Source organism: Sus scrofa, chromosome 5 (assembly GCF_054392235.1).
Source record: "Sus scrofa isolate SSC_HxYL_T2T_F1_AM1 chromosome 5, Sscrofa_HxYL_maternal_Yorkshire_Landrace_v2.0, whole genome shotgun sequence".
Classification (NCBI taxonomy): Eukaryota; Metazoa; Chordata; class Mammalia; order Artiodactyla; family Suidae; genus Sus; species Sus scrofa.
Window position 1 is genome coordinate 61,155,210 of NC_139387.1, and position 26,908 is coordinate 61,182,117.

General features: G+C 36.5%; 1 protein-coding gene across 2 annotated transcripts in view; it reads left to right on the forward strand.

Moving 5' to 3' along the window:
* LOC146403390 (uncharacterized) overlaps window positions 1-26,908 on the forward strand; it is a 311,545-nt gene that overhangs the window by 250,482 nt on the left and 34,155 nt on the right. The window lies entirely within an intron of this gene.

The window sequence follows — 26,908 nt, forward strand, 5'->3', positions numbered from 1 at the left end:
CAACCCCTAGCCTGGGAACCTCCATATGCTGTGGGTGTAGGCCCCCTCCCCCCACCCCCCCAAAAAAGAATCCGACTGCAGTGGCTTGGGTTGCTGTGGAGGTGCAGGTTTGATCCACAGCCGGGTGCAGTGGGTTAAAGGATCTGGCATTGCCGCAGCTGTGGTTGTAGGTCACAGCTGTGGCTCAGATTCAGTCCCTGATCTGGGAACTTCCATGTGCTGTGAGTGTGGCCATTAAAAAAAAAAGAAAGAAAGAAAATTACACACTACTATCCCGTGTGTAATTTTTTGAGTAAACTTTCTGTGTTTTTTCATTTTAGTAAATTCATACACTAATAAATGATTCTGGTTTTCACCCAGAACATTCATTCTTGAACCACGTTTTCTGCTTAAACTCTAATTCCAAACTCAGTAAGATCTCTTCAGTCCCCCCTCTGGTTTACCAGTGATATCCCAAGAACCACAGTGACTCAGGTCTGGTTGAATGCCAGACCTTTAAATACTTTTTTCAGTAGACTGTTAGGCATGTTGAAAATGAGCTCAGAAAAGTAAGATTTTGGATTAATCACACATTATCTCTGTAAACTTCAGTAACCTAGGGCAATTCCTGAAGTCTCAATTTCTTCATCTCTAAAGTGGGATTAATAATAGACTAGGAATACTATTATAATAGTGATGTACAGGCATGCTATTATGAGAATTAAATCAGATCATCTCTGTAAAGTACTTAGCACCATGGCTAGCATATGATACTCTATAAATGTTCTTCATAATTCTTAAAAGGAGCTGTGAGAAAATATCTATTGTTTTAGCCATAGTTCATAGTTTAAGAGAGGAGGAACATGACCAAAAGGCATATTTAACCCAGTTGACAAAACAGATTCTCCATTAATTTATTTCTTTAATAAGCATTTTTGTGTACATATTGTACACCAGGAAGACTGCATGGATCCTGCCCCATCGAACATATATTTAAAAAGATGAGTAGATACTAAATGTATAACTATCCAGTTAATTAAACAATTACCATTGTGGTAAGTATTACAGGATGTTCACATGGGCACACAGATGGATAGCAGGGGTTTTTACTTGGGGGGATGTGGGAAATGACATTTGGCTTGAGACATGAAGACTAAGCAAGAGTTAGCTTAGTAAAGGGAGAGAACAGAGTATGGGAGAAAGTACCTTGTGTTGAGAAAAGAGTTTCTAGTGTTTTAGAATCTAATAACAGAAAGGTCTGGCTTGAGTCTGGAGAACAAGGATGTGAATGGGGCTAATGATGTCACTGAGGCAAAAAGGGGCCAAATCTTGCAGGCCCTTTTGGACCACATTTGAGATTTTGAACTTGATTCTAAGAGCAATGAGAAGTCCTTGAAGCGTTTTTGTTTTGTTTTTGAGTTGAAATTCCTATCACATAGAATGAATCATTTTTAACTTGTATGATTCAGTGGCATTAAATACATTCCCAACATTGTGCCACTATCACCTCCGTCTAGTTCCAAAACGTTTCATCACCCCCAAAGGATGATACCCGTTAAGCATATATTTCTCATTCTCCCATTGCCTCAACCCCTGGCAACCATTAATCTGCTTCTGGTCTCTATGAATTTGTCTATTCAGGGAATTTCATACAACTGGAATCATGCAACATGTAACCTTTTGTGTCTGGCTTTTCTCACTTAGCATCATCCCTTGATGTTCATCTGTGTTGTAGCAGGTATCAGTACTTCTTTTCTTACTGTGGCTGATTATAGTCTATTGTATGGATATGTAGCATTTGTTTATCCACTCACCCATTGATGAACTGAATGGGGATGCCATGGTCCTGTTAGAAATCTCTTTGTTAAAGTTCCAAGGACACATAGACTACCTACCAATCCCTGTGAGAAAAGGAGTTGAAGAGCTTCCTGTCCAGGCTGTGGAGCCTTCAGAACTATGACGTTCAGGGAAATGAAATAACAATTGCAGTAGTAGATCTAACAGGATCCTTTCCAGAATTTAAAAATATTTTTACATATTGAAAAATCTGTTATTTATAAAGAACTCAATTATCTTTTCTTTTTCTTTTTTTTTTTTTTTTTGTCTTTTTAGGGTTGCACCTGTGGCATATGTAGGTTCCCATGCTAGGGGTCTAATTGGAGCTGTAGCCGCCAGCCAACGCCAGTGCCACAGTAATGCCAGATCTGAGCCAAGTCTGCGACCTACACCACAGCTCACGGCAACGCTGGGTCCTTAACCCACTGAGTGAGTCCAGGGATCGAACCCACAACCTCATGGTTCCTGGTCAGATTCGTTTTTGCTGCACCACGACGGGAACTCCTTAATTATCTTTTCTTACCTACTGAAATTATTTAGCTCATGTCTTATTTATGGCTTTTGTTCAAAACAGAGGTATTAAAGGAATAGTAGATATTTTATTTGTAATGTAGTAGTATGTTTTCATGTTGTTTTGAATAATTATCAAAAAATTTATATAAATGTATTGCCGTATTGAGAAAGTGGATGTTATTAGCAAGATTTTTATTTTTATTTTTGGCCACACCCATGGAGTATGGAAGTTCCCAGGCCGGGGGTCAAATTCGAACCAGAGCTGTGGCCTCTGTCACAGCCTAGGTCCTTAACCCACTGTGCCTGGCTGGGGAATCAAACATGTACCTCAGCAGCCACCCAAGCTGCTGCAGAGACAATGCCAAGTCCTTAAGCCACTACACCACAGCAGGAACTCCTGTTATTAGTAAGATATCTAATAACCTAGAGGGAGATGGTCACACTATTCTAAAAATTGATAGGCATAAGGCAGAAACTTAGCCTGAGATCCCTAAGTTAAAAATATCAAAGAATTACTACAAAGCTACTCTTCAGCAAAGATGATTTTTAATATGACTGGGCGAATCACTAATTGCAAGGATCTTTTCCCCAAATTCAGAATATAATATAGACTGGGAAAATCACTAACTGCAAGGATCTTTTTCCAAAATTCAGAGTATAATATAGTCATATGCTACATATATTATTTAATGTACCTTTTTCTGATAAATACTGTTACCCTGGGATACAATAGATTTATGATTTATAAGAAGTCCTTAATTCTTTAAGAGACAAGTAACATATTGTTAAAAGTAGGCATAATTAGTATTCACTTTACAAAATAATATTCTATTATGGTCTTGACAATATTTAAGATCAGTTCCATCATAAACAGTATTGAAAGGAACTGTAGGAGTTCCCGTCGTGGCACAGTGGTTAACGAATCCGACTAGGAACCATGAGGTTGCGGGTTTGGTCCCTGCCCTTGCTCAGTGGGTTAATGATCCGGCGTTGCCGTGAGCTGTGGTGTAGGTTGCAGACGCGGCTGGGATCCCGCGTTGCTGTGGCTCTGGCATAGGCTGGCAGCTACAGCTCCAATTAGACCCCTAGCCTGGGAACCTCCATATGCTGCGGGAGCGGCCCAAGAGATAGCAACAACAACAACAGACAACAGACAAAAGGAACTGTAAATTTAATGTATTAAGTATACTGCAGTGTCCTACAGATATTTTAAAGAATCTTTTTCTGATTCTTGCCAACAAAGTATACTTTATGGATGTTTAGTGACCCAGAAATAGCAGGATTTATTTATATATATATAAATATATATATATATATAGACACACACACATATATATTGATATATAGCTAGGATACCTTTCATTATTTAAAGTGAAATGGACTATGGTATCTTAGAAAAGGATATTTTATTTTGCCTAAATTATGAGGTGATACTAAGTGCAATGTAACAGCAGTTTTCCACTGATTACTCTGTACCGTCCTAGCTTTCTTTTTTTTTTTTTTTTTTTGCTATTTCTTGGGCCGCTTCCACGGCGTATGGAGGTTCCCAGGCTAGGGGTCTAATTGGAGCTGTAGCCGCCAACCTACGCCAGAGCCAAAGCAACGCGGGATCCCAGCCGCGTCTGCAACCTACACCACAGCTCACGGCAACGGCAACGCCAGATTGTTAACCCACTGAGCAAGGGCAGGGACCGAACCCGCAACCTCATGGGTCCTAGTCGGATTCATTAACCACTGCACCACTATGGGAACTCCTGTCCTAGCTTTCTTATCTCTTATGATTGACCTTCATTTGGCAATGGGTGCTTAAACCACTTCCCTTACCAGAAGTCTGAGGGGTCAGTAGATAGACATTTAAAAGCACCAAGGGAGTAGTTTTTTGTAATCAAATAATAACCCCCTAATGTTTTATAAGGGTTTTCCCTGGGGAAGCTTATTATTGCACCTTACAGTGTCCCATGGGACAAGAAGACTTTCTTCCAAAGATAATATAATGCGTTTTAAAATATATTCCTTGGTTTGAAGTAAATAGTATATATATAGAAAAATAATATAATTCAAAGAAGCAAACACAGGGACTTAAATAATATTGAAGGATTTCTAGTGAGGTGTCAGTTTATAGTGTGTCAGTTTAACAAGAGGAAGAACAAAGTGGGAAAAAAGAATCAAATTGACATAAGGAAAAAGAACAAGGGCTTCTTCGAACAGGGGGTTGAATGTTTTTAAAAGACAAAGTAAAAGCAAGAAGGTAGTATTTCATAAAGTATTCTTGAGTCTCTTTTCTTAATAACTTTGCTTCTCCCCTCCCAAGGGGGCTGCATCTTATATACTCACGTTAAATGTCAAGTGTTGGAACAAACGGTGATGCCCTTTCATTGCTGTCATCACCTATTTATGCTGAGCATATAGAGGGCTTCTCTGATTAGAAGTCATTGGCAGAGAAGCTCAGCAGGGTTTCTTTTGAACAGGCATAAGTAGTTGAAGACTTGTATGCATCAAATTCTCTTTTTTTTTGCTTTTTAGAGCCACACTCTAAGCAGATGGGAAATTCCTAGGCCTACGCCACAGCCATATCAATGTGGGATCTCAGCCATGTCTGTGACTTACACTACAGCTCATGGCAACACCAGATTCCCCACTCACTGAGCAAGGCCAGGGATCGAATCGGCTTCCTCATGGATACCAGTTGGGTTCACTTCCGCTGTGCTGCAATGGGAACTCCTTCAAATTCTAACTCCTAATAGTTCATAAGCAGAGAAAATAGCATCTTCTGTAACTTTAAAATATATTTGTTCATGTATTCAACTGTAACATACATTCGGATTCTGAGCAATGAGACCAAAAATCTCTTTAGTTAGTATTGAATTTAATATTTAACCCCAAAAGGTCAGATTCTTACAGCATCAAATATCCTTTCTGTTTTTTATCTTTGGAGAGTACATTTCTTTCACGTGACTTGAGAAGGACCATAGCATCCTAACATCTCATAACTGGAGGGTCCTTTGATTCTGTTTTGCTTTGCCTAAGTTAGTGGCAGAACTGCTTCTAGAACCTTCCATCTCCCTTGGTCTTTCTACAGCAACACTATTCCATGTCCAATGATACTTAATTTTAGTTTATCCTCCAATGGAGATATAGGCTATCATTTATTTATTATTTTCTTAATGGATGAAAGGATTTGAGTTTTTCTGGCTCTACCCTTTTTTGCTTTTCAGGACCGCACCCATGGCATATGGAGGTCCCAGGCTAGGGATTGAATCAGAGCTGTAGCCACCTGCCTACGCCACAACCACAGCAACATCAGATCCAAGCCACATCTGTGGCCTACACCACAGTTTATGGCAATGCCAGGTCCATGAGCCTTAGTTTTTTTTCATCTGTAAAATGATCAGGAAATTGGATTAATCTTTACGGTCTCTTGAGATAACCAGAATCTGATTTTATGCTGTGTTTTCACTATGTACATCTTACATTTAACATCTGAGAAGGATTTATCAGACATCTTCCTATGTGTGTGTGATAAAGAAATCAGTCTTTTTAGCTCAAAAAACTGGTTAAAATTGCAAATGCCAAGAATATCCATAACATGTGATTCCTCTGAGCATAAACTCTGGTCTTTTTTCTTCATGGACAATTATGGAAACCTCTTCTTGATAACTTGCCAACTTGTGACTGACTAGTCTTTTCTTTCCTGTTCAGGAGCGTTAGGATTTCTTCCCCTGCCGGTGTGTCACAAAGCCCCTATTCTCCAGTAGACATCAGTACAATAAGAGGGGAAAATTTTGTAATTCGAATGCATTAAGGAATTGGGTTGAGTTGGTTCCCTAGACACTAATGTGTACACACTTTCTTTCTCATTTTCTGTGTCTATTTTTTTAAGGGCCCCACCCACAGCATATGAAAGTTCCCAGGCTAGGGGTCAAATTGGAGCCACAGCTGCTGGCCTACACCACAGCCACAGCAACACCAGATCCCAGCTACATCTGTGACCTGCACCACAGCTCACGGCAACACTGGCTCCTTAACCCACCAAGGAAGGCCAGGATCAAACCTGTATCCTCATGGATACAAGTGGGGTTCATTTCCACTGAGCCCCAGTGGGAATGCCACTGACATTGATTTTTTAATATGTGAGTCCTGATTGAAATTCTGAGTCTGTGGTCTCCTTCACAACCTCCCTGCCCTGGCCATCATGTGAAGGTGCTTCCTGGAAAGGAAAAGCATGTTCCTTATCTTTAAGAACCCAAAACCTAAATTATTATAGTTCATAGAGGAATATGATGTTGTACTGCAGCTCTTTTAGACAAAAGGAGAAGAACATGAACAGTGTTTGGACCCCATAAAGAAGGGGAAGCCATCATGTTCTGATATTTGGTAAGGGCAGGAGCAGACAGAGGGGAGTGAATTTTTTGGGAAAAATAATATTAAAAAAAGTGATTTCCTAGTTAGCAAGTACTGTCAAAACATTTGTAGCACTAGTTGATTTCTCCATTTTATAAATGAAGAATCAGTTTAAGGGAAGTTAAGTAATTTATCCAAAGTCACATAATCAGTTATTAGCAGTATATCCATGTTTTAAATTCATGTCACTGTCATTTCACAAGACATTATTTTCCCATTCCTGATCCGAATCCCTAGGTGCCAAATATATTTTGAATATCAGAATTTAGAAGGCAATATAGTGAAAATATCATGTATTATATAAACAATCCTAACAAGGTCTAGGGCTCCCTAAAATCAAACAGATTCATATTTTCGCAGAGGAACATGAATATTCACCTACAGTGGGATAAATGAAGTCTATAAATAGCCTCACAGAAGTAAAGGTCAGCTTTTGCAGCAAATGATTCAGGTCAGTTCACTTTTTGTTGCCAAAGAAACTTTGGGGCTTTAGAACTCTCTGGATTTCACAGTTTGGGATATAAAGATTGTGTACCTGCTTACTAGCCTGCCTGAGTATATTGAGGGAGTTTTGAGTGGGCCCTGGGTTTTCCGACTGAGGAAACGGTCTCTCTTCCAGGATTCTGAGCAGTCCTTTTGGAACTAATGCTGAGCAGTCAGGGTTGGGGGCTGCAGCTCTTGGGGTAGAGGGTGCATGACCCAGGGGCTGTGATCGGAGCAGCCAAGGCCGAGGGTAGTCAGAGCCACGCAGTGCTCATGCCAAGGGAAGCCTCTGGTGGCTATGGTTTTATTGCCCCTTGAACCTCCTTCATGCCAAAAATTTATAGAGTGAAACTTTTCAATGATATAACATATTCTATTATATTTGAGAGGTTATTGAAAAATAGAGGTCTTATTCTGTATAAATTCACATTGCAGTCGAATTCAATGAAGCATAGATGATTTGAAAAGTGATGGATATCTATCATTAATGAGCTAAAGCTGTGTTATGGTAAGATTATTTGAAAATAGAGGGAGATTAGAAGTAGAAGTGACAGTGTTTTTTTTTTTTTTTTTTTTTTTCCTCCCATAGGCCAGGCTTCTGAGACAGGTAAAAGCTAATATGTACCTGAAATCTTCAAAACCTATTGTATACTCATTTTTTTCCCACATATTATTTGAAATATAGCAGGCTTTTTGTTGTTGATGTTCTATAGCCCCTCTGGGTTCTACATCTTAACATGGTATAAACATTAATAATTTCAAAATTGGGAATGGGTTTAAAGTTAGTGTTATGAAGGCATTAAGAATTCATGCCATGGCAGTAGTTGGAAATACAGAAGTACATTATGTTGTACCTAAAATAAATTTGACCTTCGTGCTCCACATGCATTAATCACTTTCTTCTGGGCACAATAACAGAATACTAACTGGATATGAATAATGGATGCAAAAATTTTAGATTAAATTTTAGCATTTTAGTCTTTGTATGCACATGAAATGAGGTTAAATTCTGGTTCTCTTTCAAGTGTTCAAATTGCAAAATATTTTAAATTTATTAGGCTTGGAGGTTTTCCCCCCACCTTTAATGAAATAACTGATAAAGACAGTGTCCTGTAGGGGTATTGTCTTTCCCTTTATTTCTATAATCATATTCATTTGATCAGGTTAGATGATAAAAACTGTGCTAGATTCCAACAAAGCAACAAGGATATACAAAGATATATACTGGTAGGTGAGAGTACATTTATATATTGAAGACATAGCTAACCTGATCGTGAAGTTTTGAAATCAAATTGAGTCTTTTCCATAAATTGACTAAGAAGTATATATGCTAAGAGTTAGTACTATCTTCTGGCTGGAAAAAGGTCTCTAAGAACTAATGCCTAAGATACTAGTCTTTACCCGTTATGTTCTAAGATTTAGGATATACTTTGAATTTGATTTAAACTTTGACATACTCAAGATTACTTGATTGATTTTGTTTAGTAAACCTGGATATTCACGAATATAGGACCTAAAATACCTCAATGTTGTATAATTACATACCGTGGTTTCATAACCTGCCTCAACATTGTAGAATGAGGTAAAAACAAATGAATATAAGTAAATGAATAAAGATAAAAGAGCTAAGTCCTTTTCTATGATTGAAAACTAATGCATCCATATTTCTTTTGCTCTTAGAGAAATAACGTTCAACAGTCAACCCAGTTATTATTGGGGCAGTACTTTTCCTACTAAAGTGAAGTTTGATTATACAGAAACATTTGAAGGATGTTTACACATAAATATATTTCCTTCCTACTACCAAAATATCTATTTTCAAAATCTCCTTAAAGTTTCTTTTGGCTGCATCTTCATTCTTTATGGGGATTATTTCTGTTAAAATAAAATCAGCATGATATAAATCTTCAATACTGTATAAGTGACTAAAATTTGTATTTTGCATTAAAATTAGAACTAGCGCTAGCTAAGGAGTATCTTATAATTAGGTGATATTTCAGTTTTCTCAAATACATTTTATCCTGAAGGATAAATGAATATTCCCTTAGGATGGTTATAGTATCAGCTGGTAGCTAGAGTTTAAATATGTCTAAATAGGAATGATTTTTTTGTTTCAATGTTTTCAGTTTGGGGCTATACATGATGATTTTTATGACATGTGTTAAATTCCACATAGTAAATTAAATATTGATGTTTCCTAATTCAATTATTCAAAAAGCCAATAAAGAATGCAGTACATGATAAGGTTTCTGTTGAATACACTATACTTTCCTTGAAGGGAATAGTAACTTACTATTGTAATGGTAACTTACTGTGTATTTTATTGATATCATCAGCAGGTAAAATACAAGTATAATCCTTTCTGTGAGATGATATACCATGCAGAATGTGAAAGTTAATCTGGCAGCAGAGACTGGCAGTCAAGAGCAATTGATAAATGGTTGTTTTATTTTATTTTATTTTTTATCAAAATATAGTTGGTGTGAATATTATGCTAGTTTCAGGTGTACTGCATAGTGATTTGACATTAGCAGACATTATGAAAGGATCACCACTAAGTCAAGTATCCATCTGTCCCCATACAAAGTTTTTATAATATTATTGCACATATTTTTATGCTGTCTATAATGTCCCTGTGGCTTAATCCCCTTCACCTGTTTCACCCAACCCCCCACCAAATCCCTCTCTCCCGAGGTAACCACCTGTTTGTTCTCTGTATCTGTGAGTCTGTTTTCATTTTGTTTTGTTTTTTAGATTCCATTATAATAGCATATGGTATTTGTCTTTTTCTGTCTGATTTATTTCACTTAGTGTAATACCTTCTATTATGAATGTATTCTAACCACCCTATCTATATTTTTAGCCCTTCCTTCTAACATTGAATGTTTTTGATATCATATTTTACATCTTTTGTCTATTCCTTAGCTATTTATTATGAATATAGATGATTTTACTACGTTTGTCTTTTAACTTTTCCTGTAAGTTTTCTAAGTGGTTGATCACTACCTTTACTATATGTTTGCCTCTACTATTGAGATTTTTTTCCTTTCATAATTTTTGAATTTCTAGTTGTGGTCTTTTCTTTTCCATTTAGAGAAATCCCTTTAACATTTCTTTGTAAAACTAGTGCTGAGCCTTTTTTTTTTTTTTTTTTTTTTTTTTAGGTTTTGTTTGTAAAACTTTTTATATTTCCTTCAAATCTGCATTATAAACATGCTGGGTAGAGTGTTCATGGTTGTAGGTTTTTTTCCTTTCATAAATTTGAGTATATTGAACCACTCTCTTCTGGCCTGCAGAGTTTCTGCTGAATGTCAGCTGATAGTCCTATGGGAGTTCCTTTGTACATAACTAGTTGCTTTTCTCTTGATGCTTTAAAGATTCTCTCTCTTCATCTTTAATTTTTCCTATTTTAATTACAGTGTGTCTTGGTGTGGACCTTTTAGGGACTCTCTGTGCTTCCTGGACTTGTGTGTCTGTTTCCTTTCTCATTTTAGAGATGTTTACAGCTATTATCTCTTCAAATAAGTTGTCTTACCCTTTTTCTCTCTCTTCTCTTTTTTGGCATCTGTATAATGCAAATGCTATTATGCTCGATGTTGTGTTAGAGGCCTCAAACTATCTTCATTAAAAAATTTATTTTTCCTCTTTTCTGTTCAGCATGGTGATTTCTACTACTCTGTCTTCTAGACCACTGATCTGTTCCTCTGTATCATCAGTAATCTACTGTTAATTCCTTCTAGTATAGAGGTTTATTTCAATTATTTTATTATTCAGCTCTATTTGGTTCTTCTTTATATCTTCTGACTCTGTTGAAATTCTCAGTATGTTCATCCTTTTTATTCTGAGTTCTTTGCGATCATTACCTTGAGCCCTTTATTAGGTAGATTGCTTATTTGCACTTCATTTGGTTCTTCTTCCAAGGTTTTATTTTGTTGCACCCTTTGGACCTTATTCCTCTGTCTCCTCATTTTGACTAATTCTCTGTGTTTATGTATATATGTTAGGTAGGTGAGTTGCATTTCCTGAATCTGAAGTGGCCTTTTGTAGGTGATGTCCTATGAGGCCCAGCAGCATGCTCCCCTCTGGTCACCAGAGCTTCATGTTCTAGGAATGTCCCTGTGTAGGCTCTGTGCACCCCTCTGTTGTAGTGCGGCTGACTCCTGTGGATGGGCTATTAGGTGAGACTGGCCCATGCCCAGGTTGGCTGTGATCTTGTGCCTTGCATGGTGGATGCAGGCCTACTGGAGGGTATGGAAGGCTTCCTATATGGTTGGCTGAATGGCCTGACTATAGGGCTGGTGCCAGCTTACTAGAGGGTGGGAAGTCACCTTTTATAAAATAGAATAAAGTACACACTAGATCCATCCAGATGAGACTAGAATTCATGAGGATAAAAATTTCAATAAGTGTTTGTCATAATGGGCCATACACAGTTCTACAAGGAGAATCAAATAAAGAATCAAAAAAATTTTTATTTAATTAAGCTTTTCAACCAACTTTGCTGAAATAAAACCATTATCTGTGTTAAAATAGAAAGAGATTTGAAGTTGACTAAATTCAGGGCAGTATTTCTTGGGTTATTAAATTGGAAAAATAGAGACCCATGATGCAATTGGGAATTCCTCCATGAACTCAGTTATGACAATCATGCCATGAGTAGTTATATTCCAGAATCTAGTCTCATTCCCAATTGTAATTACCAAACCCAGATCCCTATAACAAAATGCTAAGAAGGTTGTATCATGATTTAAATTACATAAAATTTAGAGTTCTTTCTGAGTTCTCTGATGATGATGGTTTTGCTTCCCGTTGTCCCTATCCAACAGTAACTAGTAGGGTGAGCCTAATTTTACTCCAGCATAGAGTAGGTATCTAATTTTTCATTCAATACATACTTTTTAACACAAACTATGTGCTCAGTTCTATTATAGAAAAATTTCCTGCCCTCAAGGATCTTACATGAGGGAGGAAAGGTATAAATAAAGAAAGAAAGAAGTACGTATTTAATATATGAGATGGTGGTTGATTCTATGAGGAAAGTAAAGCAGAATGGGGGACATGGAATGCATAGGCAAGGTGGGAGTGGGGTTTCTATTTTATACAAAGGGGTCAAGAAGGGTCTTAAAAATAGAATGACCCCTGCAGCTCTCTGGAGGAAGAGAAATCAGGTAGCATGAACGAGTTCAGAAATCCTAAGATGGGGACATGTTTGTGGTGTCTGAAACCAAAGGCCAGTGTGGCAGACTGATAATGGGAAAGAATGGTAGGGTATGAGTTCAGAGAGAGAACATAAAGCCGGATTATGCAGGCCATTTTAAGGACTTGGGAAGATATTTTGAATGATTTAAGAAAACATGATTTAAGAAATGATTTGGGAAAACAAGTGACCTGATCTAATTTTTATTTTAAAAAGACCAATTGGATAAGTATGAAAAACCTATAGCTAATGTCATATTTAATTGTGAAAGACTGAATGGTGTCCCCTTAAGATCAAGAACAAGGTAAAGATAACTGCTCCAGTTATTTCTACTCAGCGTTATACTAGAAGGCCAAACTAGGATCATAAGGCAAGAAAAGGAAATGAAATGCTCAAGATTGGAAACAAAAAATCAAAATTATTTATTCTCTGATGACAGTTTTTTAATGGAGAAAATCCTAAGGACTCTAAGAACTGCTAGAATGAATAAGTGAATTTAGCAAAGATGTAGTTTACTAGGTCAGTATATGTAAATACATTATATTTCTATATACAGCAACAGACAATTGGAAAGCTAAATAAAATTATAAATCATAATATATTAAAACAAAATACTTATGGATAAGTTTAGTGAGATTTTTAAAACCTCTTGCAGAAAACTAGAAGACATTGTTTGAGTGACATTGAAGAAGACAAATGAATGGGAGAGATATATCATGTTTATTCATTAGAAGCCACAATATTATGATGGCAAGTCTCCACAAAATAACAGCCAACTTAGTGAAGTTAGGACTTGAGCTTAGAGAAACAAATCCCCATTTAGGAAGCCATGACATGTGGGAAATTTCCCTGGAATTTACAGATATCTGTATGACTAGTCCTTAGAAGTTTTTCCTTTTGGAAAGAAAAACAAACGGCTTATACTCGTTTATAAGAAGTGATGAGTTTTATAAAACCCTGGTCTTTAGCATAAATACAATATCAAACTCCATTACAAAGGCCAGTGTCTATGATGGCTTATCTTTCGAAAACCAATCAGTATATTTGAAGTAAATCCAAAAAAAATCTCTTACTGAAGCTGGACTTTAGAGTATCCCATATTTAAAAAGGAAGATTTTTATTTTCTCCAAATTACAGTTCTCTTAATTGGAGGCATATTCCTTCTGAGTCTGCCACTTGCTTAAACATCTGGGATTCTCAGGTCACTACTTAATGTCACAGTCAGGTTTTGTATATGGCTACTCCACACCTGGAAATTAGGAACAATAGAGACAATTTGTGGCTTTTATAGATACTCATTCAGATTTGTTAGACTTCTGTGGGATTTAGAGTGGTCACTGACCACTCCCAGAAAGAGGAGCTAAAACTGTGGTTATGTTTTACTTGCTTCCTATTCCTGCTCTGCATCTTCCCTGTTCTTAATTTATAGTTTCATCTTCTAGTACCACTTGCAAATGTGCTGGATGCATACATTTGCTGTGGGAGACAAAAAGATAATTTTCATTTAATGTGCTGACACCATGACCTTGCTGGTTAATTATTGCCAAAATAGAACTTCTAATTCTCTTTTCTAAAACTGAAATTATTTATTTATTTGTTTGTTTGTTTGATTGTTTGGAATCTATTCCTTAATTTTTAACTGAGCAATGAATAGCAATCCCATATAAAAATGTATGCTTACTGTTAGATTTTGGCTAATAGTTTATCCTGAAAGGAAATGTTGTCATTCAAGCCTAAGTATACTGAGGTTGCTTGATTGTGAGTTTGCTGTGTCAAGGCAGGATTCTGGTTTTAACTGCCTTTAAAATTTTTCAGGCTAAAAGTGTCTTGATCATACTCTTTAAAAGAGAACTTTTAAAACTTTGCTTGTTCATTTATCTTTATCCTGGAGGAGATTCAGAATAATTTTCTGAGAAGGATCCTGGCTCTGCCTGAGGGTGTTCCCTCTGCTCAGAGCAAAGGTAATATAAATTGGGCTTCTGGTTCATATCTTTTTTTTTTTTCTTTGCAAGGAACATAAACCCACTCAAACTAGCTAATGGAAATGGGGTTTGTTGTAAAATTATAGGGGTTATATTAGTTTGCCAAGGATGCCATCATAAAGTACCACAAACCAAATAGCTTAAGCAATAGGAATTTGTGACCATGTAGTCCTGGAGGCTGGAAGTCTTGAGAGCAGGGTCTCTGCATGGCTGGCTCCCTCCGAAGGCTGTAAGGAAGAACCTGTTCCATGTCTCTTGCCCAGCTTCTGCTGGTTTGCTATCAAGCTTTGGTGTTCTTAATCTCAAGGATCATTACCTCTTTTATCTTCACATGATGTTCTCCCAGTGTGTGTGTTCAAATTTCCAAATTTTATAAGGACGCAGTCATATTGAAATAGGGGCCTGCTCTTCAGCATGACCTCATCTTAACCAGTTGCATCTGCAAAGACCCTGCTTCCCAATAAGGCCACATTCTGAGGTACTGGGGCTTAGGATTTTAACATATAATTTGGGGGCTACAATTCAATGACTTTTCACAGAACTCCTTTGTACAGGTTATACCTGGCTGTCACAGAAACTGGAAATCTTTTGGGTAGCTCTGGAACATCTATCACTTTGCCTCAAGGGTCATGTGATGCCTTTCTTCTCTGCTGCTTTCTGCATGTGGGTTCTATTTTCTTCTCTCTAAATCTGCTTCTTCTTTAAGACTTTAGGTTTTGACTTCTCCGTGGCTTTGGGCTGTTATGGTGCTGAGGCTACTATTCTGGCAAAAGAGCTTCTTATCACTAACTGACAGAGATCTCTTACGATTTAATATTCTTAAGAAAGCCACTGTGATTGCTTCAGTAAGCCTTGGGTTGCCTAAATCAGGAGTTCATCTGAGGTTCAATCAGCTGTGGGTGCAGGTGGGAAAGGGCGAGGATCTGCAGGTCAGCGATTATGTACTCCAGGTGAAATCAGATACTTAAGAAGGTTACAGGAAGAGAGGATTGTAATAATAATAATAATAATAATAACAATAATAATAAATAGTATCATTGAGGGTAGCCACAAATTCTTTAACCTTTCTCCCATTGAGAGGTAAAATTCATATGAGTCCTTTGAGAACTTGATACCAAGATGGCATTAAATGTGCAAGGATGTTATTAGAATGCCTGTATGAAAGGAAACAGGAAGGGCTAGGTGTAGAGACTCCAAGTAGAGAGAGAGAGGGACAGGTGAAAGCATCCCCACATTGCTGCGTATCTGAGGACAGTTTGGCAGCGCTGCTGGGGAGCCCTGACACCCAAGCTGGCTGACCAAGGAGTCTTATGTCTTCCAGGAATGGATCTGCTTTATTATGCTTAACATACTCAATCACTGATGGGAATATAGAGACTTCAAAGCACATTACCTGGGCCCCTATACAAGTAGGCTCCCTAAGGAGGTCTGCAAGCCATTCCCCCCCCAACCCGGTACTTGAGTCGGAACAGGGACCATAGATACTTTGACCAATAGACTATGGCAGAAGTGACACCAGTGTCCTGGTCAAGACCTTGAGAAAATGGCAGCTTCCACTTCCTTTCTCTGAGAACACTCTCTGTGAGAGCTCTGAGACACCATGGAAAACTTAAAACTACTACCCTGCAACTTCCATGGACAGGCTATGTGGAAATGTTCTGGTTGACAATCCTCACTAAATTCAGCCTTCCTGCCATGTCTGCGCAAAGTTCCAGATGTATAGGAGAGCCTGGATTGGACCCTCTGGCAGAGCTGAATGGCCTTAGTCAATGCCATGTGGAGCAGAAGAATCACCAGTGGAGTCCTAATTTTTTGCACAGCAATAGAGAACCAGACCATCAAGTCTCTTTACACCATTAGGTAATTTCATCAAAGGTGAGAGCTTCCATTGGGCCCTCCTGGATAAACAAAGAGAAGAGTAAAAACAAACATGGCAATTGGAGAGTAATTTTGAGACCTGAGTTCTGAAGATTGATTTTTTTTTTCATTTTTTTATTACTCAAATGAATTTATCACATCTGTAGTTATATAATGATCATAACAATCTGATTTCACAGGATTTCTATCCCACCGCCCAAGCACATCCCCCCACCCCCCAAACTGTCTCCTCCAGAGACCATAAGTTTTTGAAGATTGATTTTGTTACTCTTTGGATTTCTAATCAATCCACCATGACAACCTCTTCAACTTGAGAAGACAAAGAAACAGAGGAGTCGTGTTGATGCTCACTGTATATAGGACACATCTCCAAGCATTAAATAGACTTTCTCTTTGGACTCTGGTAGTCTAGAAGGGTTTTGAGGCAGGGCTTTTAGTGGTAATGGAAGAGACTAGCAGAGACCAGCTGCCTCTGAACTTAAATTCTTTTTGGGAAACCTCTGTCCAGCCAGCATCAACCTGTCCCCCATTGTGAGGGAAGAATGGGAGCAGTCCCATGTACTGGGAGAATCTTAGAGACAAGTAGAGAAAGAAGGAAGAAAAACTAAAGCTAGAAATGTGACAAGAGAATAAATCTTAAAAGTTCTTCATCACAAGAAAAAAAATTGTAACTGTGTGGTGGTGTTAACTAGACTCATTGTATGGATCATTTTGTAATGTAAACACATAGTGAATCATTATGGTATACATCTGAAACTAACAATGTTATATGTCAATTATATGTCAATTAAAAAAAAAAGAAATAGGATAGATAGGAAGTACCAGAATCTCAGCTTCAGGAATCTTAACCTTCCCCTCTGAATGCTGGCCAGAAGTTCAATATTAGCTGGTTTTTCTACCAAAGTCAGGTCACACCTGTAAGCATGTGACCTCTGACCTAATGCGCTGCCTTTCCTGTGCCAAAAATATAGTGTGGCTTCCTCTAAATCTACGTACATGACCAACCATGGATTTTAGAATACACAATTTCTCATAAAAATAATGGATGCTAAATATACTTAAGAACATCACCCTGATTGTAAGAGAGTAAGTGTGTTATATAGATGGGGAGGATTTTTATCATGCTGGCCAGAATTTTTAACCTGTGAGCTGTCCAAGATTAAGGCTTGGGGTAATGGTAGCGGAAATAAGGAAAGAACCTGTAGATTTTCTGTTACAGTAGACTCATCTCCTCTTACTGCCCTCTGACCTATGACTTTTGTCAGCCATCATAGAAATACATTATGAAGGAAAAAATAATTCATGTGTAAGTAGAAAAATGTTTATATTTAAATAATAAAAGGAAGAAAAATCAAGAATTGTTAGAAACGCATAATATTGTAAGTTCCCATTGTGGCTGAGTGGGTTATGAACCCAACTCGTATTCATGAGGATGCGAGTTCAATCCCTGGCCTTGCTCAGTGGGTTAAAGATCTGGCATTGCCATGAGTTGTGATATAGGTCATAGATGTGGCTTGGATCTGGCATTGCTTTGGCTATGGCATAGGCCAACAGCTGCAGAGCCAGTTTGACTCCTAGCATGGGAACTTCCATATGCCATGAGTGCAGCCCTAAAAAAAAAAAAAAAAAAAAAAGAAAGAAATACGTAATACTAAAGAGCTGTAAATACACGTTACAACTGAAAATTAAAGAGTCATTTGAAAAAAAATGAACTAAAAGTTACAAATCATTTGCAACTTCAAAAAGTTAGAAGTCAGAAGTAAATTATTACTAGAGAGTCAAAAATAGTAGGAGCACTATGATAAATGGAATGAGTGTTGCCAAGGAAAAATTAGGTTAGGGAAAGACAAAACCAAAATATAAAAAAATTAATTAAAATTACAGAGCAAATACAATTTTTAAAAATCAAGAAATTTAAGAGTTCCCACTGTGCCACAGCAGAAACGAATTGGACTAGTATCCATGAGGATGCAGGTTCAATCCCCGTGTTGGGGATCCGGCATTGCCTTGGGCTATGGTGCAGGCAGGCAGCTGTAGCTCTGATTTGACCCCTAGCCTGGGAACCTCCATATGCTGCAGGTGTGGCCCTGAAAAGCAAAAAAAAAAAAAAAAAAAAAAAAAAAAATCAAGAAATTTAAAGGAAGTAGAAATGAGTATGTTAAGCATAGAAAATTAGATCATAAAACAGGGGCAAATCAGTATAAACAAGGATACATGGGAATAATGCTGCCTTTAGGCCCATGAAATTGAACAAAGTCTGAAGAATAGGAGGAAAAAGTATAGGAAGTTATTAATCACTTTAACAAAACACAGTAAGTAGTGAACTTTTAGTAGGGTACTCCAGGTTAGAAACATACTCTCAAGGGCTTCTTCCTCCTGCCATCACCAGAGTATGATGCAGTCCAGGGCCCTGTTCACAGAAAGGATCAGGCCACCCAGCCTGGCCATTCCCTCCTCTGCCAGCCTGTGCTCTGCACTGTGGACATACCTGTGAGGCCCAAGGTATTTGTCAGTTAGAAGTGTTGGGCAGTGTGGGTCTGCACCAGGCTTAGGGACCAGAACAGCTTAGATACCTGGCAGAAACCCATATTTGCATTATACGTTAACAAATTACATATATATATATTTAAAAAATATCCTCGATGTAGCTTTCCTTGCTTTGTCTTCATTCATCATATTTTAGTGAATATAACTGAGTGCTTTCATAGTTCTCTCCTGCCCTCAGATTCCATACTGTTCTCGTACAGTCTCAAATTCCATAGTCATAGTGATGATGCTAGAGATAGTTAACTTTTTTTTGGGGGGGGGGGGCACACCTATGGCATGTGGAAGTTCCCGGAGCAGGGATCAAAGCTCCACCACAGCAGCGACCCAAGCTGCTGCAGTGACAACACCAGATCTTCAGTCTGCTGCACCACAGACAACTCTTCTATATTTTAATTTTTAATCAAACACACCATTTGTGGTTAGCCTCACAAAATAAAGATATGTAATTGTCACTTTGAGGCTTTTAAAGATCTGGTGCAATGTTCTCTTTTTTTAATCTCTTTAGGGGAAAAATGTGCCACTACTTTTTGCCTGTTCTTTCTGGTAAGCTTCACTAACAGTTTTTCAGTTCATGTGGAGTATCCTGTGTTGTCATGTGAGTCCAGCCTTTGTCACTTACTCTCTGTTGACTGTAGTCAAGTATTTGACTTCTTTTATCCTCAATTTCCTTGTCTGTAAAGAGATTAGAATAGAATTTATCTCATAGGATTAATAATTAAGCAGAAAATGGAACTAAAGCCCTTTTTATAATAACTACCACATAGTATGCAATAAATGCTATTACTACTATTACTTTATTAAATATAACAACTATGGAGTTTTGACATTTTTTTCTACATTAATATTCCCAACCAGAATCCTAATACATTGCTACACCTGTTCATGTCTATTTCTGTTATGCTATTACAAAAAAAACCCCTTATGACCTAAGTTAAATGAATACTTTAGCCTTTAAGTATGTTGACCTCTATTATCAGTGAAATTAATTCTGTTTCTGAATTATTCTAGTTAGGTATCATTTTTACAAAGAGGTGCAATTAAGTTTGGTGGATTTATCTTATAGTCTGGAGCCTTGCTGAGTTATTGTCTCTAGAAATAGTTTCATTCTTTTTTTCCCTTTTGCTTTCTAGCAACGTATTCATGCCATCTGCAAATATGGTTCATTTATATCTTCATTCTTATGTTTGCACTCTAGTTTCTTTTCCTGCTTGAAGAATAATTGCCAGTAATATTAATATGTGAATTGCAACTAAAAGAAAAGAAAAAGCATTCATTGTATTTTTTTGAAAGGAATAACTCCAGTGAATTTGTATTAAATACATAAACACATTACTTGAAATAGACATACTCTTTTATGTCTGAGAAATTCCTGATAACTTTAGTTTTTAGACTTAAAATTTAGAACAAATAATGGATTTTGTTAAATGTGCTCTTGACATTTACTGAGAAGCTTAGAAGATTTTTGTTAAATTTTTGAGTTTAACACAATTTTAAAAATTTCTAAGCTTAGGAATTTTTGATTTTTGTCTTCTTTGTTAATGAGATGAGTCATGTTGATTATTTTGTTTGTGATACATCAGTTTAAAATCCCAGGATAAATCACTGGCAATTTTTATAGTACTTGTATACATGCATACCATTTAACAATTGAAATTAGCCTAATAATTTTTTTTTTTTGGTATTTCCTTTTTTAGGTTTTGAAATCCAAACAGTTTTTGCCTCATAAAATTGTTTGGCTTATGCTTTAATTTTGAATGGTTTTGAACAGTTATTCTGATCTATGTATTTTTCTTTGAAAATTTTAGTGTTTTACAATGGACCTGTGACAATGAAATACTCTTATGTAGTGACTTTTTGTATTTTTGTCTTATTGATTATATTAATATGCCTCTTTTTTGTTATATTTGAATATGTTCTGTTTCTGTAAATAGTTATCAGCACTATTTGTCATCTAGTTAAATAAATGTTATAGTTGAGAATATTGTCACAATTTAAACAATCCTTTAAAACAAAAATTGTTAAAATTTTAAAAGTTGAGCCCATGGTTGATAAGTGATGTTAGGTTTTTCTGTTGGTTAATGAGCTACCAACATACAGGACTGGATTGAAAAGCTGGGTCCACATCCAGTCAGAAATCTTACCTAGTACCAAGCTTCACAAAATAAGATCAAGGCCATAGATAGTCAAAAGATTCTGATGGAACAGAGAGAGATCCTTCCTGTGTCCAGAGTGCCCCTCTGACCAGAATTAGATAAGTCTCTATGTGAGGTTGACAGGAGTGTAAACATTTCAATTATGAAACATCTCTATTTTTATACGCTGGGTGAATAGCGTGTGTGACATTTCCCAAAGAGTTATGCCCCTTACATCTTCAGTGTTATTTATTCTGGGTAATCTTTAGCCAGAGACTTCCTGTTCAAGGCATTTCAAAAATAAATTCTCTTCTTTCTAGCAAATATCTCTTAGTCTGTTTACCAGGGGTCCAGTTGACCAGGAGGTCACTTGCCTTTTCCCTGGGGGTCCCTTCACCCTACAAAAGAGTGAATGAATTGGAGGCCAGCTGCTTTATCTACTCCTTCCTAGTTAATTATTATTTCTAGTGATTGGTTTTTACTGATTTTGGTCTCTCCTTTCCCAAGCACACTTGTTTCTGCTCTTAAGTGCATCATTTCTCGTTTCTAACTTTATTTGGCCTAATAATTAATTTTTTTCCCAAATCTTAGGATGATGTCAATTAACACATATATTCAGAAAATTATATTTTCTTTTAAATATTATTTTGATAAACATTTTGATGTTTTTATTTTTATCATTCAAATCATTTGACCTATTTTCCTTAAAGATTTTGAAATAGTATTTTAAATTTCTTTATTATTGAATAACTTTATTTGTGTTGACTTTTGCTATGAATATTGCAAAGGTAGCACAACTTTCTGCCTTTTGGTATCTTCCAAGTAAGTACGTGAGCTTTGGAATAGCATGTATTTAGAGTGTCTGCAAACATTCTAAGCCCTTCAAATGTGCCAAGTACTGCTAAGATGGGAATAGTATCTTTGGATGCTATTTCTTTTTGTTTCTTAAGGATTTTGCTATCACATCCTCTTTCTCTGGCATTATCACTTTTTTCCTTTCTACTAGATTATTTTCATTTACAAACTCTAGTACCTCCCATTTTAAGTGGAACAGAAGGAGTTTGAGGGACTTGGTATGTGTCTTAATTCCTAAAACCTGTGTGTATGTTACCTTACTTGGCCAAAGGAACTTTGCAGATATGATTAAGTATCTAAAAATGGGGAAATTGTCCTGGATTAACCTGGTACACCCAATGTAATCACAAGGGTCATTATAAGAGAAGTAGGAGGGTCAAAGCGAGAGAAGGAGATATATTGGAGCAGTGACATAGAGCTATAAACCAAGGGATGCAGGTAGCCTCTAGAAACTGGAAAAGTCAGGGAAAGAGGTTCTTCCACAGAACAGCTAGAATGAACAGAACCCTGCCAAACCATTTTAGACTTCTGACCTCTAGAACTGCAAGATAATAAATGTATGTTGATTTAAGGAAATAAGTTTGTGTAATTTGTTAGGCGGCAGTAAGAAACTAATACACTCAGGAAACTGTACTCCCAATTAGGAGAGTGCTGCTTTATGTCCTACTTGGATAGCCATCTCTGTGCAATCAGGTTTCATTATCTTTACTGCTATAGGCACTATGTCTTTTGTTGTCTGTCAATTACCCATTGTAATGCCTATGTAGGTAAAATTTTAGGAAACCACTCAGTAGTCAAAGCAGCGATACAAAGAGTATAACCCAACTTTCATGTTACTAATACTTTTGAATCTAGGTATAACTTATATAAGCTTATTAAATTTTTAAAAATTTAATTAAGATCAGTTTTCCTATAAGAAAAATTTAGCCTCCTTACTTACATTTTTTTTGCTTCATTCAGTTGGATTATTCATTATCTGTTCATAAATTAAAATTTCGTGATGCTATTTTTTGCTTTATCTTTTTATTTACATGATATCTCAATGTACATTAAACTTTTCAAATACTACATTTTGTTTTTTACCATTTTAGGAGATTTCAAGGTAGAATACTGATATTAGAATATACAGCTCTATCTTCAAAATTCTCATTAAAATTATAATTAAAAGAAAATTTCAGAGTTCCTGTTGTGGTTTAGCAGGTTAAGATCCTGATTAGTATCCATGAGGATGTGGGTTTGACCCCTGGCCTTGCTCAATAGGTTAAGGATCTTTTGTGGCCACAAGCTGCAGTGTAGGTCACAGATGTGGCTCAGATCTGGCGTTGCTATGGCTGTGGCATAGGTCAGTGGCTACAACTCTGATTCAATCCCTAGACTGGGAACTTCCATATGCCGTAGGTGCAGCCCTAAAAAACCAAAAAAAAAAAAAAAAAAAAAATTAGATTTCATATGAAGAGATAAAAATAAAATTGTCTTCAGAATTGTTTTTTGTTTGTGTGTTTGTGGGTATGGCAGTGAATATTATAAGATAATGGAGGAACCTCATAGAATTCTGGGGGAAATTATTTGAAATGATAATACTGTAGCCAGGCAAATTTTTATTACTGGTGAGGACATGAATGTCCTTCCCAGATATGCAAGGAAAGATGAAAAAATGAGTCAAAGACAAGATCTTCACCATGTAGGAATAGCGATTGGAAAGAACTAGTCACTACTGAACCCAAGTCATTTTTTTCATTTACTCATTCACTTGAGAAATATTTATTGAATGATTATTATGTCTCGATTATTGTTCTAGATGCTGGCGAAATAACTGTAAACTCTGTTCCCTCTAGAGTTTACTTTCTAGTTGTGGAAAGAAGCCAATTAAATAAGTGTAATGTATATTCTGCTGGATAGTGATAAGTATCATGAGAAAACTAAGTCAAGGAGGGGGATAGAACAGGAGTGTATGAAGTATTGTAATTTTGAATATGACAGGGCTGAGAAGATGACAATTGAATAAAAATATGAAGGCAGTGCTAGACCAAGTTAAATTTTAATAACCTATGTTAAAAATCAAATCTACTGTTATTCTTTTAAAGTTATAGTCTATACAATAAGACAGACTAATACATTATTAAATTTCAAAGAAGCAGTTTAATGTATAATATATGTGTTTAGGCCCTGACTCCAGAGTTTCTGGGTTCAAAGTCCAGCTTTATCACATATAAATTTTATGACCAAGGGCAAGTTAAACTCTCAGCCATTTAATTTTCCTGTTTTTTTTTTTTTTTTTTTGTCTTTTTAGGTCCATGGACACATGGCATATGGAGGTTCCCAGGCTAGGGGTCGAATTGGAGCTGTACCGCTGGCCTATGCCACAGCCACAGCAATGCCAGATCCAAGCCACATCTGCAACCTACACCACAGCTCACAGCAACGCTGGATCCTTAACCTACTGAGCGAGGCAAGGGCTGAAACCCGCATCCTCGTGGTTACTAGTCAGATTCGTTTCTGCTGAGCCACAGTGGGAACTCCTAATTTTCCTATCTTTAATTGTGGGCAAGAGTAATTCTTAAGGGTGAGGATGAAATATAGAAATTAATATAGAAAGTGCTTAAAGCAGTAACTGGCACATAGTAAGTTCTCAAATATTTGCTATTATTGTTATTATATCAAATCTACATAGACTGGAAAGAGTTGTAGATCAAGGGAAGACAATCTTGTAATAACTATAAATAACTGTATAACCTTTAAATATTGCAGATCACTGTTGTACACCTGAACTTTATATAGCATTATACATCAACTATACCTCAATTAAAAACAAAGAATAAGGGAGGTTGCAGGTTTGATCCCTAGTCTTGCTCAGTGGGTTAAGGATCCACTGTTGCCATGAGCTGTGGTGTAGGTCACAGATGCGGCTCGGATCTGGCATTGCTGTGGCTCTGGCGTAGGCTGGCAGCTCCAGCTCCAATTGGACCCCTAGCCTGGGAACTTATATATGCCATGGGTGTGGCCCTAAAAAGGCCCGAAGATAAAAAAAAAAAAAAATGAAAATGACAAATATTAAATGCATATAATGGTTACCTTCTAGAAGGTAGGGACCATATGGACCATATTCTTTGGTTACCTAAAAAAAAAACTTGAATTAATAACATGATTTTAATAAAAATTCTGTAATCACTTGGATATTTAAAACATTCCAACGAATTACCCTAGGCTCAAAGAATAAATAAAAATTCAATTAATTTTTAGCAAAGAAATCAGTAAATATAAATCATATCAAAACTTATGTATTTTGGCCAGAGATTTATTTAGAAGTAAACACTTTAGCATGTTTTGAAAATTAAAAAAGGGAAAATAAATGAATTAAGCCTTCAATTAAAAAAATAGAAATAACAGAAAAAATTAAAGACTCCAAATGGAAAGAGATTTTATTTATATATAAATTTAAAAAGATAGATAATTAAAAGTAAGACAATTAAAAAAGGAATGATAATCAAATAATAAATACATACAAGAATTAGTATTTAAAAATAAGCCAAACCAATGGAAAAATCTAAAAAAGAATATACAAATATAGTATAAGAAAGAATTTAACAATGAATGAAGAGTTGTTATAATCATACAAGATTTTACACTTATTAAAGCATACAATTTGGTCATTTCAGTGACATGAATAGCTTTTTAAAGAAAAAGTATTACAATTAACTCAAGACATAGAAACCTTTTTAATGAAATCATTAGAAAGGAATTTGAAAACAGGACAATTATCTAAAAATATATACTCCAGGGTCACAAAGTCTTTGAAGATCATCCTTTTAAAATTTCAAAGACTTGTTCATTTCAACAGTCAATATTTTGCTCCAGAACATTGAAAACCTGTGTGTCCTTCATGTGCCCCTCTGGGTTCACTCTCATTCTCCATCCTGCCTTCTGTACTAGCCTCCATGCCCTCTGCTTTTGCTCTGGACTCAGCCAGATGGGAAACCCAGCAGGAGACAGGAGGGAAAAAAGAAAGGGTGTAATATTTACTCCCTTGGCTCCCTTCTGGAGTAGTTACCTGTTTGGGAACCCAAATGAAGATCACAGGTTTTCTCAAGGTGACTATTTTCAAGTTATTCCCTCATTTGAAGTTCTGATAACCAACCACTTCTACCTATAATCTAGTTGTGTTAGAGCTTTTCTTTCAGATCTAGGTGTGTTAGCAGCCCTAAGGTACTGCAGTATAGTTTGTACTTTCCCTCTACTCCCTGCTCACTTCTCTGTACATTTAGCCATATGATATCGGTTTTTTGCAGGTACTTTGAAGCAGTAAGTGTATCATTTATTAAAGTATCACAATACTAAAACCTGAAAAAGAAAGTGCACAAGTACAAACTAATCTCACCTTGCATTAAGAAGAGAATTCTAGGAGTTCCCTTTGTAGTGCAGTGGAAACAAATCCAACTATGAACCATGAGTTTGGGGGTTCGATCCCTGGCCTCACTTAGTAGGTTAAGGGTATGGTGTTGCTGTGAGCTGTGGTGTAGGTTGCAGATGCAGCTTGGGTCTGGCCTTGCTATGGCTCTGGTGTAGGCTGACAGCTGTAGCTCCGATTAGACCCCTTACCTGGAAACCTCCATAGGCTGTGGGTATGGCCCTAAAAAAGGACAAAAAGACAAACCAAAAAAAAGAAGGAAATTCTAAATGAAATGTTAATAAATTGAAATACTACGTTGTAGTAGAAAATGTTCCACCAAAAGTGTAAGTAGTTTGTATTTCAAAAACGCAAGGATGATTTTATAATACAAATATATGTATATATATAACTGAATCACTTTGCTGTGCACCTGAAATTAACACATTATAAATCAACTATGCTTCAATAAGAAGTAAACTTCAATTAAAAGATGGAAAAAAATGCAAGGATGGTTTGATATTAATGAATTTATTTCATATTAGGGATTAAATAAGGGAAAATAATCTTAACAGATACTAAAAAGATTTTAAATAAAATCTAATATATTTATGATTACAAAACAATCAATACTTTGAAATAATAAAAATTTTTTCAAAATAAGAGCTATGTCATCTTTAGTGATGAAACAAAAGACCTTTTTTTTTTTACCATTAAATTA